At 40.0% G+C, this 14736-nt stretch overlaps 1 protein-coding gene across 1 annotated transcript in view; it reads right to left on the bottom strand.

The window, feature by feature from the left end:
* prickle1b (prickle homolog 1b) overlaps window positions 1–892 on the bottom strand; it is a 29211-nt gene extending 28319 nt beyond the window's left edge. Inside the window, exon 1 of the mRNA XM_008400984.3 lies at window positions 525–892. The gene's annotated coding sequence lies outside the window, so the exon portion shown is untranslated. The remainder of the gene's footprint in view (window positions 1–524) is intronic.
* Window positions 893–14736: the final 13844 nt, after the last annotated feature.

The following is a 14736-nucleotide window of genomic DNA, read 5'->3' as shown; positions in this document are numbered from 1 at the left end:
ATCACACACAGAGAAGGAAAAAAAGTTACTAACAAATTAATACAATTTTAAAAAAAAAACAACCAAAAAACAATCATTTTCCCGGTAATCTGATCGTAAAATATTTGAAATCGTGGCGTGGAGTGGAGGAAGAGGGGTTTTGCACTTTGTGGACGGTGCGGTTGCAGAGATGTGGCTCGCAGAGTTTCTGTGGATTTTGGAATGCGGTCTGTCAACACCGATGGGGTCTCTCACGAGTTCAAAACACACCGGCAAGAATTGTATAAAAGAGGTGGAGGGGTTGAAACGAGCTCACCTGAGTGACAAGCAACAGCTGAGTCCACACATCTGGAAACTTGCATGGGACCCTACATTTAGTGCACCTTTACTCTCACATTCACGCTGAAAGTATTCTACTTGGTAGATAATGTAAACTGCAGCCTTCCCCTGCAAGATCCTTCAACATGCTTTTTTTTAAACCAAAGTCAACCAATAGCAAATACGGTTTTAAAAAAAAAGCATTAAAAAATGACACACACACTCACCTCCAAAGACGCAAACAGCTCAGGCGCAGTAATCCGTAAATCAAAGTGTAGAAATCACAACTATTAACGCATCCAGATAATAGAAAAAAAAGGGGGGGGGGGGGAGGAAGCAAGAAAAGATGATAAAAATCACAACTCAAGTCATGGAGGAGCTCAGGAACGAAGTATCTCGGTGCATGACGATGCGCAGAGCCGGAGAGAGGTTGAGTGAGGGGCGCACCACGGGGGCAGAGTGATGCGCAGCTCTGGCACGGAGTTAAGGCGTCCACAAAACACATTTGTGGTGCTGTGCGCCAATTGGCTGAAACGCGCCGATCCCCACGCCTCTATTCCCCTCCCACTTATACGCACGCATGGCACCTAAACATTTTGTATGGTTCCAATTCACGAGCCCATATGTTTTAGAGAGGTGTAGAAAAAACATTTACGCCTGGCATGCACTTTTAGGAAAGCTGAGACTCCTATAAGGACAAGATAAGTTCAAACTAAAAGTAAAATTGCAGCAATTACTCTTGGCTTCAGTTATTCAGTGAATGCGCAAATTTAGTTTTAGATTGGATAAACGGTATCGGCAAGGTCCAGACTGATAAATTAGTTTGAATAAAGAAATGAAAAGCTGGGGGTTTTTTTCCTGACACAATCCTACAACACGACACAAAAAGCCTCCTCAAATTCAGTCCTGATAAGTTAAGATCAGTGGTGCACATGGTTTATACACAAAAACACTGCTGGTTATGATCTGTTCATAAAAAGAAAAGCCAGTACATCCAGCAAATTCTGTAAAACACACACTCCTTTGCTTGCAGGTTTAGTGAACCGTTAATTGACATCCAAGTGAACTTGAGTCACAAGACCGCCTGCTCTTTTCTTGGAAAGAAAATGTCAAACTGTGTTTCTTGCGTCATTTACTGTAGCATTTCAGTGCTCAGCTGTGGTTTTTCAAAGTTAATTTACGTGGTCTCGCTCCGGTAGGGATGTGTAGGCGAGTGAGGATGAAGCGGCAGCATGCCATCGCAGATGATTTGCATGTTTCTCCAAGAGTGGGATTGTAAATGTGATTAGAAAGGCTCAAATCTGCACCAAATACCTCTAAAAGCATTGAATCTGTGAACTAAAATGATTTGTCCCAACAAATCTGAACATCATTACTGCTACATTTACATCAAAAATGAGATGTTATCAGTAATAGTTAACACTTTTTTTTTTTTTTACAAATATTCCCCTCTATGTTTACTACCACCTTATAAAGTGTGTCAAATGAGAAAACCAATTGTTATTCCAGTTGAATATAAGATGTATAAAGTATCAGCAACAAAAGGGTGCAAATAATTGTGGACTAGGCAGTTAAATAATTCACAGTTATTCCTTGTGCGGAACAATTGTGGGAATTTTTTCCTTATTGAAAACATGTGGTCACATTAAAAGTTGGACTCGACGTGAGCGGGGTTGCCAACAATTGTGGAGGAAAACGTACATTAGAAAAGCGATTCTCTTAAAGGAAATCTGCTTCTCGTGTAGTTTAGTAGGAACAACTTACTAAACTTTATAGGTTCGCAGTGGGTTAAGTGATTTAACTCTGCGGACTTGTTAACTGGAGGAAGTGATTGGCTTTAAATAATCTCATCCAAAGAAGGTGCTTCAGTGGGAATGCAAAGCAGCACTGGCTGTTGCTACCCAACACGGATTTCCTTTGAGAAAGCACAGTGACTTACTGATACCTCAGGAAATCTGCATGAGAAATGAGAATCTACGGTGACGCATTTGGTCGGCCAGGCTCGGGTGACGATTTGGTTCTATGCATCCAGAGTATGGACGGTTACAGATGTACAGGAATGTCTTTTCATTTTTTCTTTTTACAAGGGGCTTGTGCCTATCTCCACAGGTCAAAGGGTCCACCCTGAGTATGTTGCCAAAGATGAAGTCGGAGCCTTAGATGCTGATCTGAAGGGCTCAGCTTTTGGATTGAGTTTTCATTCCAGGCTTTGAATTCGGGAGAGCGAGCGTAGCTCTTTTTGAATGTCCGTAAAGCTGGCCGTGAGACAGACCAGGGCAGGTCAAACAGTATGGCTCATTGTCCCTGCCAGCCAGTGAGCCCACACAGTAAGAACCGCATGGAACGCCCTCGTTCACCCTGCTGGCGGCTGCTCCGACGTCCTGACAGCTTGATTTGCAGTTTACAGTTCATACTTTAGGCATACTTTTGCTTGTTTACTCTTGCACTTAACTTACCGAGAGTGTTGCGCGAACTTCAAGCGGTCTTGCGTATAGCACCTTAGCTTTTCCTTGGGAAATCGGATCATCTTCTGCATCCAGATGACTCTCTTTCCACCTGTTCCCCTTGCCTCACTGTAGCATAGAGCCGCTCTCTGTGCTTTCCCTTAGCTCTTTGTGTTGCCACTCACAGACATCTGTAACATTGTAAGCCTATTTACAGCAGACACAGAAAAGGGGAGTAGGGCATGAAAGGTAAGCCTATAGGCCTACGCATGCAGCTGGAAAGGAAGCGAGGATCAGTGCTGTGTAGAGAGCACAAAAGCGGCCTCCGGGTCAGTAAATCCTGACCCTGTGACCTTCTGGAGTTCGGAACCGCAGCCTGGTTGATAAAAGCCACAGAGTCGGGCACACCGGGTTGGTAGATCTCTGATCTCGCTTTCTCTCCATCATCTTTATGGAACAGTGCTTTGAAAACAATCCAGATTGATGTGGGTCTGCACACTTTGTGATGCTGGCTTAGGTGTCATGTGCAGTGAATGGCAAACTGCAACGTAAGGCGGGTTATCTTCCTATCAGCATATCTGGCTTTCATAACGGATAAAAGGCATCCACGCCATCTGTCATGCAGCGGCCTGCTTGGTTATCCCAGATTTTTCATGTTTTTGGGGATTGAAAAGCTGTTGGACTTTTGCGTCACATCTCACGTTTGGTGATTAATTTGCGGCAGACAAATGTGAAGCAGTTGCGATAATGCATGAAAACATTGCAAAGTTAAAACAAAAATGTGTAGCCGAGGGGTTCAGAAGAGCTCTGAAAAGTGATATCTGGACATTAAAAACACTACAAAACTAGACACCGGGTCATTAATGTGACTAATGAATTTGGGTATTTAACTGACATTTAACCCTGTATGGAAAACCAAGCCACATTGTGCTGGGTCATGACCAGCTGTGAAACCAAACTACACATCACCACAAGTGTTGTGGTACAAGTCTGCATATCTGTACCATTTCAGGCAGAGGTTTAAAAATGCATGTTTATAGATTTATTTGAAGCATTCCTATTCCAGGGTGTACATTCTAGAAGAAGTTTCCATGTGTGCTTGGAATTATCGCAATGTTGGAAAACCCCATTAAGTCCAGGTTTCAACTTTACAGCTGTTGACTTAAGGTGGCGTAAAAGACAACATCTATATTCCTTGCAACTGAATGGCTGTAACCCCAAGAGCAGAAATTAGGAAGCTTGTAGATATTACCTTCTGAGGTAGTGGGATGACCTTACAAAGGTATATTTGGTGAGCAATTACAATAGGCAGCTATAAACATTTTTAGTATGGATATTAGGTATTGATGGTCCCTAACCCTCATGAATACCAGGGGTCCATTGTCAACGCTACAAGCTTTTGGCTAGAACAATTATGACAACGTGGGGATTTGAGAAAATCCAAATTATTATCTGCACCCAGTTGTGTTTTAAAACCATTGTAATTTAATGTTTGGTACTCATTTCTCCCTACAATCCTGCTCATGATGACTGCATGCTCTGGTAGGTTGAATTTAAAGGTAAACCACATGTTTTTGTTTTTCTTATTAAATTTTTAATGTGGAAAACTATGTGATGATATCATAAAGTTCGAGGGTTATGAATTCTTTTTGATCTGCACTGAACATTTACCGTAGTTTACAAAGACTTCCTTATTTAAGGTATTAATGCTGTAGCGCCACGCTCTGCTCACAAGGATGCTCCTTTATTTAAAACATAGTTTTCAAAAGAAACTTGCACCTGAAGAAGACAAGCAGACATTTGAGGGGGAACGTAGAGTGACACCAGCGAAGCAAAGTCATTTCATTCAGGTATTTTTATGAGAGGAAAGGCTGCAAATGCATAACCCCTGCCCATTTCTGGAATTTCTGCCTCCTCTGAGAGGTAATAGTTGAATTAAGTAGATCAACATCGTCCGCTCCCCTACGGGGTCCGTTTCCTGACAGTTTGCTTCCTTTTTTTCACAGGTGCGCAGCAACAAGTGAATGGCCTGGTTAAACTATAATCCCATTAGGTAGATGTCTTGGCCATAGCTGAGGGCACATCAAGACTTCAAGACATCTAGACTTTACACAGGCACACACACCTCTAATTAGGCAAAAATCACAAATCGCATCCGGAATGCTACCTCCAACCTGCGCAGGACCTCCAGCGGTTGAGCTACCATAGCTGGCATACCTTAGCAATGAGTGTTTTACTCAACAGTCCATGACCATACATGGTCTCGTGGGAGTTTGGCTCAACTTTAGTAAGTTCAGCTCAAATACAACCACCGCACATAAGATAAAACAGCAACTCTTCGCTTGAATGATTGATTTACTTGGGTGGGCACATGTGAATAAACTTTTTATTTTAAATGATATGAACAGTGACAAGATGCTTTCATGTTTGCTCATCTGTGTTACTTAAATCTGGTCAGATTAACATGTCATCCTCCAGATCAAGATATGTGCTGAAAATCTCGCTGTGATCAAAAGTTCTGTTTTTGGATATTTGGCACTATATCAGAGCCCTTTATGTTCGGTTGGTTTAGACTGCAGAAAGCTTTTAAACACATCCCATAATTAAAACCTAATTTGTCCGGAAATCCAGCTGATTTATCTCAACACACAATTTAAATGACCAAAAACATACATAATGATTATCTGTACACAGATAATTGGCACATTCCTTAAAATCCACTTGTTATAGGGTTATGTAATCCAGTGTTTTTCAATCATTTTTGAGTCAAGGTACACCGTTTTAATTGAAAAAATCCCGAGGCACGCCACCAACTAAAAATGGAAATAAAGATACTCTGTAGCCGCCTATATATAGTCATTCTTATCAAAGTCTCTCGAATAGGAATCAAATAAACACAAAAATGTATTATCACATTTTACATTTCTTATTTCAAACTGCACCTAACATATCCACTTCAAAAATACACCTGAACAGCCACAACACTGTGGTGTTAAATTTAAAGAAGTTGTAGAAAACGTCAAAGTGTTTTACAAACTAATCCACAAGCATCTTATAGCCAGAATACAGAAAATAATTATTATTCTGAAAGAAGCAATAATATTTGGGAAATATTTCACTTCATATTCACTGTTACAATATGAAGAGTTGCATGTACAAAATGTCAATATCTGTATATTTTACCCACCTGGTGTGAAACCTGTGCATGTTTGGATGAAAACATCTGATTTCCTGGCAGAAATTGAAGAAAGACAAAGCTCTTCCTCAACATCTCAGTCTCTCTCTGTTTTTAGTTTTTATAGTAACCAGACTAGAGAAGCTCACTTCACACAGATATGTTGTGGGAAATGGACTCGTGCTCTTTCCAACTACTGCTGAGCTTCACTGTCTTTTCCATCACTGTCATCAGTCTTTCTAGATTCAGTGCTCTCACCGCTACCTGTAACATTCGTGCATCACTAATTCTCGTTTTAATGTAAAATGCTCTGTACCTACTGCCATCTAGTGGTAAGAACATTACATAATTACGCCGCTGCTACTACTACAGCAGATACTCGAAGATGGCATTATTTGCAGACAATCTCAAAAAATCTTTTAAAACTAATTACGATATTTTTCGGACTATAGAGCGCACCATACTAGCACCCTCAATTAAAAAAATAAAATAAAATAAAAACTGAAAGCTGCTCTCGTTTTCCATTAGGACCCAGCAGAATGCCTCGTCCTAATAAATCTGCTGGACGCAGCACTCCGTCTCCAAAGTCAAACCATGGTTTCGTTCACACCGAGCTTAAATGCAGCGGCTCTATTTCCCTCATGTAGTGCCAACCCTCAACTTAAAAGCTGCATGATATGAGTTTGAAAACATTTCTCCGTCGTGCCTGCTGCTAGCATGTGCTTGTTCTAAATGAAAAGTAGCCGTTCTTCTTTGATTTACAATTTTGACTTCTAATGATTCACTTCCTGCTAGAGAGCCCCCTGGTGGTTGAAGAAAAATCCGCAGAAAAGCCACAGCAGGCTACAATCCGCATGGTTCAAAGTTAAGGAAAAAAGTAGCAGCTTTTAGTCCGGAAAATACGGTACCGTAGTGAAATTGAATAATTTCCACGGCACACCTGACGATCACTCACGGCACACTAGTGTGCCGCGGAACAGTGGTTGAAAAACACTGATGTAATCAAAAGTGTTTAAGAAATGGAAAACTGAGAGTTAATTTTATTCATAGACTTCTATCCGTAATGTGTAGTAGATGCATGTTGTGTATATACACAATAGAGGGAGTGACAACAATGGAGACCCACTGTTATGTTTTAGCTTGATAGGGAAAAAAAAGTGCTGGATTTCAACAAGTGTGCATGACACAGAATCACTTCACTCAAACACTCAATTGCTTTACATTTAGTCTCTGGAGGTGGAATCTGATCTTGTGTGATTTTTTTCTGTTGTACTTGCTTCACTTAGTTTTGGCCTTTTTTTCTTTTTCATTGCTACAGCATCTTCAGCTCCTCCTCTTCCTCCTGTTCCTCCTCTTTTAGGCTGTGGACCTCAGGGAGGAAGTGTGTGACAGCACATAGCTCCTGAGTCCATTCTCAGGAATTTTTCACACACAATCACACGTGTACGCACAACCACACACCGAAAATCCGAGGGATGTCAGCCAAGGGCAAGGCTCGAGATCAGAAGGAGGGTGAAAGCGAGCAAGCAAGGAAAGGAAAGGAGGAGAGCAAAGGATCACCAAGGGGCGGGAGGGACCTTGGACTGTACTCTCGACTTGGGAGGCCAAGGAGAACAAATGTCTTCTGCAGTCCAGGAATGAATTTTCCTGTCACTGTTACAACAGCAGCCAAGTATCTCAAATCCTCCCTAGAGTCCCAGGACTGCAGCCCCTTGGAGAGAGATAAAATATAAGACAAATAATCTATTTGAAAACTCTTTGAACGTTCTCCAAACTAAAGCGTCTCGGGGAACGACTTTTTTTTTTCTTCTTTTGTCTCGCAGAGAAACTTACAAACTGTTGCGTAAAACAATCTGATATTGGCTTGGCAGCGATATCATCATTCCTGAGCTCTAAAGACTTGTCAAGGAAGTGAGCTGAGGAGACTTTTGGAGTTCACACTCGGGATTACATAAAGGTCTCACTTTTACCTCTCAGAATTCAATGTAGTTCTGGAGCGAGTTTGTCATGAATTGGGATTATGTACAGAGTCTTTCCTAGGCGACTTCTGCAGGTAGTTGGTTGCACTTGTTTAGGGGTACTGGAGTAAAGGGGACTGTTTTTTGTTTTTTAGATTAATTGAAAGCCGTTATTTTTTATTCCACTTCATAGATATGTTCTTTATGTTGGTCTATCACTTCAAATAAAAAAAAAAAATCTATGCGTTAACACTTGTGGCTTCAAAACTAAACGAGCAAAAAGTGGTTCTGCGTTAAATCTAAAGACAAATCTGTCAAGAAATATCGCCATTTTTGTCCTTGCATTTGTAACTTAAGAACAATCTATTCTTCAGAGTTCTCTCAAACTTCCTTTTGGATAAATCCCCCGAGATTTGGAGGTGAGAAACAAGCTCGGATAGGCGAACAAAGCAATGAGAAACACATGTAACATACACAGACAGTTGTCCTCATCCACCACCGAGTACTTTGACCACTCGCACTCACAGCAATCAACTGAAACATAACCAGTGTTATGTTTCAGTTGATAGATGCGCGGGATTGTATATACAGAGGACGTAATCAGTAATCTGGACCCGCACAACTTATCTGCCTTGATATAGACAAGTGCAAAGGCAATGCTGGGTTTCGTGCCGTCTCGTCGAACAACACCCAGAAATATTTGCCTGAGCTAACGCTCGCCGTTCTGAATAGTGGGAAAGCAAGTTTCCCAACTGGCTCTAGAAAGTAAACAAATGTAGATTCCTGGCCAGATAGTACAGTCATTATTTTCCCTGAGTAATAAAAGAAAAAACAAAAAACATCTGGCGACAAAGGAACGTGTCTGGTATATTCACAGAGTCTTTTTACAAAAATCGTTTTCATGTAATCCAGATATATATTCTTTTATTGTTCCAAATAGCTGACAATATAATATAATTCGATAAGGATGCCAAGTGTTTACTCGATGGATCTGGAGAGACCATTCACTATTAAATAAGCCAGACGTAGCAACATTTGATTTCAAGCTGGTAAACATCAGGGAGGCTCAGCTGGTTCCTCACATGGTCTTAAAATATACAAAATAAATCTCCTCATAAGTCAAAATGCACAAGGCGCATGAGCTCAAACAAGCGGTTACGCCCTGATTCGAGAGCTTTTAACACCAATAACTCAAAGTAATCATTCTTTTACTTCACCCTGTAATTTCCCATTTGTTTTTGCAACCACTGCAAATTTTCCCGCAAGGCTTGAAGGCATTGTTCTGTTGAACTGGAGTATTTCTGTCCAACTTCAGCTGTCGAACAAATGGCCTAAAATGTAACTCTGTAAGCGTTGGTTTGTCAGGGAATTCATGATGTAGTCTGATTGCGAGTCCCATAGCTTCCATTTTCATTAAAATAATCCCAGATCAACAACCCACCACTACCATGCTTCACAATACACACAGTCCTTTGAATAAAGTAGACTAACCCCGCTTTATAAAATTCACTTCTAAGAGCTGTTTGTGGCACCCTAGTAAAGACTACCACCTTCATGGGAACAAGACCTCTACATTGTAGAGGAAATTTGTTTGACTCTTCTTTGCCGAATTTAGTGTAAGGTTAAGCTGCAAATTTGCCTTGAGTTTGTCAACATAAAGTTGTTTTCTTAAATGCACTATTAGCTTCATATCTGATGTCCAGACACACCTCCCAAAGCACATTATTACCCAGGGAATGTCTGCAGAAATCATCATCATCGACGTGTTTTATTAAAATATAAGACAGATCTCGTTCGTCTTACTTAGCAGTGCTTCTGTCCTCTGAACTCTTTAATTGATTTCTTCATTGCCCTATCTCTTTCTTATAGAAATGAATGCTGCTGTTGAAGTGTTCGCCACCCTTTCATGTCTTTCCCATTTGTAGATGATGGCTTTCAATGTGGTTTGCCCATTTATCTCATCTGTTCTCATGTTTCTTTAGATTACAACACATACTGCTTTTTCAGATCTTTTAGCCCATGTTGTCAGACAGGTTCCATTTAAGTGGTTTCTTGGTTGTGCAGTTCTGTTAGTAATCACGCCTAACTGTGGCATGAGAATTTATTTTGTGCTATTTGTTGCAAGTCGTAGCATTTAAAAAAAAAAACTGAGCTGAAGGAAACAACTACAGAACAAGCCGTTTTAGCTGTAGTTTGGTTTTCATGCCGTCTTCCTCAGAGTACTTCTTTCAGTTCAGTTTCGGTGACAAACACCGAACTCATGTTCCTACTCATTTGCTTTGTTGTGTGTAAACAACTGAATGGAGATTCTTAGAAATGTAGAATGGAGGGTATTGTGTTTCGTCTTTGATGGTAAAATATTAGACACACAGACTTCAGTTTGCTTCCCGTGTACGGTCCATCACCTAGGTTGGTGAAGGACAGTTGTTTTAATCCCTTCGGCATGTGTCTAGCGAGTTGGTGTCTGTGTGTGTGTGTTGGTGCTCTTCCACAGACTCTGAATGTTTTAGCAACATGTGCCCGGGAAGTTCTGTCATCGCCTCGGTGATGAGTGGCGGAGCTTAGAAGGGGAAGAACAGCAAGACGAGGGAAAAGAGCAGAGACAGATGGAGGACATTGGGAAAGAGGAGAGCCATAAAAAGTAAAGGGAGAGCAGAGCGGGTGGGGATTTAAAGGATAGGGAAAGTATGGCTGGAAAGTACAGCATCAATGGGAGGGGATAAAGCTCTCCAAGGGGAGGAGGAGGACGGTGGGATTTGAGAAAGCGCTCTCTGTTGGATTTTTGCCTCTGACAGAAATTTTGGCTTGTATCCTCTGAACATGCCTCCCATGTGTCTGATCCATCTATCATTCTGCCACTTAAAATCTATGGCCCTAAGTGTTTTGTCCCTCCCTTGTACTGAAAGCCATGGCATGGCAAGTGAGTCCAGAGAAGAAAAAAAATAAAACAGTCTAATATTTTTACATTCAAATGCAAATAAATAATCGGGAAAAATCCAATAATTTAAGGTTATCATTTTAACACATGGCTTGTTTTGTTTTCTAAGACAATTACACAACTTTACTCTCTCAATTACACAATGTTACTCTCTCTATTCCACAACTTTATTTAAGTTTTTGATCAGTTGTATTGCTTTTTCTTCTCAGTTGTATGCAGGCTCCTGATGGCTATAGCCATTTCCATGTCTGAATTAAAGAAATATGCTATAAAAAAGATTTTTTTTAAATTATTATTTTTAACTAAACATTTATTGACATAAAGTGCACATAATACAATTAAAAACACAAGAGATTCACATCAGGACAAGCTTAGTAATTAAAGAAGAAGAAGAAAATAAAAACAAGCAACCCAGCCAAGCATGCAGTTAAATGTTCCCAAAGAGTGATGACGGGGGTTATTTGCAAAACATAATGGCCATCCAAGACAAGGGTAGTGTTCTAGTGTACATTAATGTTTTATTCGTGATGGTTTATTTGCACTACAGTAGTTTCTACTTAGCAGTTAAAACATTCTTTGTATTTCTAATCTGCAATTCAAAGTCTACAATTCTTAAAGCAAAAAGTTAGTACGCAAACAATCTGTTGTTATAACTGTTATAACTCTGGTGGAAAAAGTCAACTGAGGAGAGAGACTGTTTTGAATTAGGAAAATCCATCACGTTCATTGATTTATTTTCACAAATCTCACACAGTTTTTCAATATGAAGGATCTTTGAGGGGGAAAAAAAAGAGTTCTCACTCCATTCTTTTCTGTCTTCCATGATCATCCAAACTACATCTTAAGAGTTCACCATTTTTTTTCTCTTTGTGTTCAAAGTGGGATTTACTGATTGATACTGTAAAGATTTTTAGCTTTCTGGCTCTGAAATATATTTACCTTTAATAAATTCTGCAGCTCAGCTTTTAGTAAAACTAGCATATTTGAGAACTTAAGCTGTTCCACTGCGTGAAGTGAGTGCCGGTTCATCCAAACAAGCTACGACAATCTGTAACTGAAAACCCACAGCAAGTCCTCTCGGGACTCCTTCTGGGTGTGGACTACCGCTCTCGTACATGGGTTCAGGTGTGCGAGAGGAGAGACGAAAAAGGCGGCGGATAATTGTTTGGATTGGTGTTTTTATTTCACCTCCAGTCACAGCGTGCATCTCTTGACAAACTGCACAGATCCCACCCAGGGGACCCCGCTCGTTGTTTACCGAGCCTTTTAATTGCCGCCTAAGTGACTCACAATACACCCGTTTGTGACTGTCTTGTACAATAATCAGCTGGCTAGGTGTGCATCCATATATGTAACTTTTATTCCAGCGGAATCATCAAAGCAGACCTTATAACCTATGTGTTTTTGTAAAACGTATATTCCAAAGACATCGTGTGTCTGCGCTACTCTACTTTAAAGTTTGATGAAGTGCATATCTCAGTGCATGTCTCAGTTAATCAATCAATCAATCAATCAATCAAATTTTATTTGTATAGCACATTTCAGCAGCAAGGCATTTCAAAGTGCTTTATATAATTAAAATAAAAACAATATGTGACATTGAATAAACAGTTAGAAAGAGAAAAAGATTTTGAAAAAGATTAAAAAAGATAAAAACATTAAAACCCGCACCCCTTTTAGGACTTCAGTGAAACGTCGTTTAACTGGGACTCTAACCCTCTGGGACTTTAGTCAAAAACACCGTTTGACAAGGACTCCAACCTCTAGGTTTTTAGTTGAAACGCAGTCAACTAGGACTCTAAACCCCGTAGAACTTTAGTTAAACGTTGTTTAACTGGGACGTTTTCCAGGGGACTTTACATCATTAAAACGGAAACGGTGAGAAAGAGAAATAAAAAGAAATTAATAAATAGATAAAAAGTAAAGATAAAAACATCGAAGACATCAAAACCCACACTCCAATACTAATTTAGTCATAAGCAACTCTAAACAGGTGGGTTTTAAGTTGAGATTTAAAGGCACCCAGTGTTTCAGCTGTTTTACAGTTTTCTGGAAGCTTGTTCCAAATCTGTGGTGCGTAGAAACTGAATAAGTTAAGATAAAACATCCCAGTCTTTATGACCTTTAGTACGGGTTTTAAGACAACCCCAACTTTGTGAGAGCAGGTCTCCAAATGCAGCTTTTTGCTGAGATTATTTGTTTAGTTGAAACTTGATTTTTCTTTCTTTTCTTTTTTTTTTTTTTTTTTGGAATATTGCACAAAACCCATAGTGTTAATAGGAAGTTTTTTGTGTATGTGTGTGTGGTGAGAACAAATTACGGAAGGTAAATAAACAAAGTTGGAAAGTGGAGGGGCTGGAACCATGAACATGGCGATTCTAATGCTGACCGGTGGAGCTTTTTTCATCTGCGCTGCACCTGGTGTTCCGCCATGTGTGGGACCTCGGCGTGTCCGTGTGAGTTTGCTGCTCCTCGCCGTGTTCCTGCCAACTCTGATTCACCGTCCCCGCCGCCGCACCAGGCTGCTCCCTCGGCGTTGCACTCGCTCGTAAAGGAGAGACATTTTTTATTTATTTATTTTTTGTAAGGAAGGTTTTGGGCCTTTCGATGGGAGCATCTGTGCGCAGACACAGGATGGGCGGGAATTGACATCAAATCTCCTGCGATGAATGAGTCCCCAAGGACCAAAAGCCATCAGTAGATGTCCCTTTGGATAAGCTGTCCTTCTTTTGCCTAATTTTGGTCTGTTTTTCGTGAGGTAATGGCTTTATGCTTTAATCTGTGCAAATGATAGCATCTTAATTGTATAAGCCGCGAGGACGGAGCAACGCTAACAGATTACCTGTCTAGCTCTTTTTCTTTTTTTACCTCCCCCCAGTCGTAAATTATTCATTTCTCAATTTAGTGACAAAATCTGATTTTATTATATAAAAGAACAGCTTGAAACACAGCTTGGGGGAAAGAAAAAAAAAAACTAAAAATCTGTGGCCAGTGCAGCAGCACGACTTAATGATTAATTCACCAACAGATGACAAGGCTGCAGGATGTACATGGATTACATAAGGTTAGAGATCTCTCTCTTCCTCTCTCTCTGTTGAATCACAGTGTTAATGATGAACCGGTGCTGTCTGCTGTTAATTGGCTGCGTTGTATCTACACGGTGCACATGCAGAGAGCTCAGGACGTTTTGCCGTGTGAGTCTCAACTCGCTTTGTAAATTTGATTTTAAAAAAGTGTGAAATTTAGAGACGTGTGCAAAAGAAACAAACAAAAAAAAAAACAACTTTTATTCATGCAAACTTAATTGGATATACAATTTGGAGAAAACCAGCCGAGATTATGAAAAGCAATGTTAAGGATTCTACTAATTCCTGAAATATAATGAGATCCCTATTAAATATCGGTAACACGACACAAATTAAACGTATCTTAAAAATGATTTTGCTAATCTTTCTAGATCTTAGTGGCTTTGTTTCTCAGTCTGGTTTTAGATTCTTTAGATCGGCGTACAGTTTGTTGTTTTTGAGATCTTTTATCTTACTCTATTGAAGTTATGATTAAACAGGAAAGACATCAAGCAGGTCTTCATTTCTTTCCTCCTTATATATTTGCACTTGCATTAGTGTTTTTTTTTTTTCCTGTAAATTTTGAGGGTATTTAGTTTGTTTCTGCTGGATATTTTCAAGGACAAGCGGCATTGGAAGACTGAACAGCTCACTTTTGAAGTTTCACATTTTTATTTCAGAAAATAAGACATCACTATGCCGCATAGTGTAGGATAAGAAGTACCAGGACTTGTCTGTGTTACAGATTTTTACGTTCTCAAGAAATCCAGAGTTGACATTTGGTTGTTAATTGTAAATGTTTCTGTAATCTCACTGAAACGCTCTCTGGCTGATTGATACGAGATAGAGATAATAGCGA

The sequence above is a fragment of the Poecilia reticulata genome, chromosome 23, assembly GCF_904066995.2.
Source record: "Poecilia reticulata chromosome 23, P_reticulata-male-v2, whole genome shotgun sequence".
In the NCBI taxonomy this organism is placed as follows: domain Eukaryota; kingdom Metazoa; phylum Chordata; class Actinopteri; order Cyprinodontiformes; family Poeciliidae; genus Poecilia; species Poecilia reticulata.
This window is presented reverse-complemented; position numbering and strand designations above follow the sequence as displayed.